Source organism: Pteropus vampyrus, unplaced genomic scaffold, assembly GCF_000151845.1.
Source record: "Pteropus vampyrus isolate Shadow unplaced genomic scaffold, Pvam_2.0 Scaffold90, whole genome shotgun sequence".
NCBI classification, from domain to species: Eukaryota; Metazoa; Chordata; class Mammalia; order Chiroptera; family Pteropodidae; genus Pteropus; species Pteropus vampyrus.
In genome coordinates, this window is record NW_011888871.1 from 103,340 (window position 1) to 105,728 (window position 2,389).

Consider the following 2,389-nt stretch of genomic DNA (forward strand, 5'->3'; position numbering starts at 1 on the left):
TGTACACACGTGTGCACGTGCATGAACACGCACTGCCCTTTGTCAGAACCGAGCCCTCTGCGCCCCTCTCCTGGGCACCAGTGACCCCTCATCACCCATGTCCTTGTCCCCTCGTGTGCTTTGCTGGTCCGTCTCCGTCCTCCACCTGTGTCACTACCTCCAGCTCCTCTTCCAGCCAGTCAGTTTGGAGCTGAACGTCCATTTTTCGTTCTGGTGAGTGTGGCCAAGTGTGTCGAGCTGCTCTCCCCGGCCGGATTCTGTTTCTTCCCTAGAGTGGCTTCTCCTGGTGCCGTCCTCTCGTCCTGGGGCCTGATAACCACGGGCCACGTGTCCGCAGACCTTCCCGAGTCAGCACAGCCCCTCCGGCAAGGCCATTCGGCGCTGCGGCTGCGTCGCGAGGCGGTCGGGCGTCCGGGCCGGCCCTGCACAGCGGCCCGCCCGCACTGACGGCCGAGCTCTGTGTCCGTGCTGGGCCCGCGAACTGAGGCTCGCTGGACCGAGGGTCGGAACTTCATCCACTCTGATTTAGACGAACGGCGCCTGGCAGCAGCTCCCGTTCTGGACAGGGCTGCTCTAGGCCATGGAACTGTCCTACTTCGGTGACGAGTGCGTGTCCCCACTGCGGGAACCACTGAGGGCAGCCATGCGCCTGCAGCAGTGGCCACAGCCTTGGATGCCCCAGGCCAGACTCGAGGGGGTAGGGGGTGAGTGGGGCGTAGCCTCCTCTTCCAATAACCTGATGAAGTGAGAAAGGCGGGGACTGTCCACACCTGGGCAGGCGCGGGTGAGGGCTCAGGACTGGGCAGCCCCCCGGGTCCCGAGCGGCTCCCCACGGAATGGCGTGGGCCCTGCCCACATGTGGTGGGCCACACGCACACTCGCCGTTTCCCGGCACGGTGGCTGCTGAGCTCTGCCTGTCCCTACTGCCCACCGCTGGGCCACAGACGTGCGAAGGATTCACCGCCCGCCCTTCAGACTGAAGACCAGAGGGGAGGACCATCCCCCAAAGCCCATGTACAGCTCAGACAAGCTAGAAAGAAACAGCAGCCAGCGTCAGACCCGCCAGGGGCATGAGACCTACGGGCGGAAAAGAGCCCACGGGAGGAAGGGGACCGGAAAAGGGACGGTCCCCGACGCCGGGTTTGTCAGGAGCATGGGCCCCACGAAGCGGGGGGTCCAGCGGGGGAGGGCGGTGGAGCTGGGCGGGGGCGGGAGAGCAGGGAGACAGGTCAGGGACCAAGGAGGCTCGGAAGCCTGGCCAGCTGCTGCTCCGGGTTCTCCACCATCGGCGAGCGTCTCCCGCGAGGGCGTTGACACACGGACGAAGATGTCCATCTCAGCGGTTTTTACAGTAACGACCAAGGGGAAGGAACGTAAAGTCTGTCACTTCAGGAAGGGGCGTCCCCCGTGTGTTTGCGATGAGTTTTGCATGGCCAGGAACGTGTGTGAACGAGACCTGCGCATATCAAATAGGACACGGCCCAGGCCGGCGGTCTGCCTGTGCGAAATTTGGCCATCGCGATGTAGCGCTCACGAAGCTGTTACAGTATCGTAGAGGCGTAAGTTTTCTTCCAAATTAAGAAAAAAAAATAGACAAGACTGAAAATGGAACCAGTGACATGGCAGAACGGTGCGAGGCGCCCGTGGGAAGCAGGGAAGAAGGGGCGATCAGGCCCTCGGAGGACACAGCCATCCGCCCGGCCACCGTGGGACGGCTGCCAGCCAGACCCCACCGAGGAGGGGCGCCCCGTCCCGGGGGTCAGGGAGGCAGAGCAGAACGCGGCCTCATTCCACAGAGAAGCGGAGGATCTCAGGCCTCGGGGAGAAAAGCACACGTCCCCCTGGGCCTGCTGACGTCGGGGCGGCAGGGGTGGCCTGCAGCTAGGGGGGCTCCGGCCCCCGAGAGCACCGGCCACAGCTGGCCCTGGATCGCAGTTCAGGGGACCGGCACGCGACAGGGAGGTCAGCTCACGAATTTCCCAAGAAATCTGGGATAGAGGCTGGACGCACATGTGGGACCTGGGGACAGGTGGCTGCTTTGTCACGTGCGCTGGGGCCAGCAGTGGGAAGTGGAGACGCCCGGCCCTCGGTCCACACGGGAATCGACTGACCTAAAATTCAGTGCGTTAAATCAGGCCGCACCAAATCGCCCATTTTCTACTCCTTGGGACCTAGGAAGTGGGCATGCCAGACAGTTCAGCGCACAAAACCCCACGACCGCACCAGCGTCTTTTTCACCACCTTTCAGAGAAATCTTTCAGAAAAGATTATTTGCGTTGGAAAAAAAAAAATCACCGAAAACTCAGTTTCACTTCGTTTCTCTTTTTCTGTTAAAGTCAGGCAAAATAAAACATGAGCCTTTATGTCGAAAGCGGCTTGTCCGGGACCC

At 61.9% G+C, this 2,389-nt stretch overlaps 1 protein-coding gene across 1 annotated transcript in view; it reads left to right on the forward strand.

Annotated features, from left to right (window-relative positions):
* LOC105294592 (cAMP-dependent protein kinase type I-beta regulatory subunit) overlaps window positions 1-2,389 on the forward strand; it is a 97,454-nt gene that overhangs the window by 79,709 nt on the left and 15,356 nt on the right. The gene's annotated exons all lie outside the window — the stretch shown is intronic.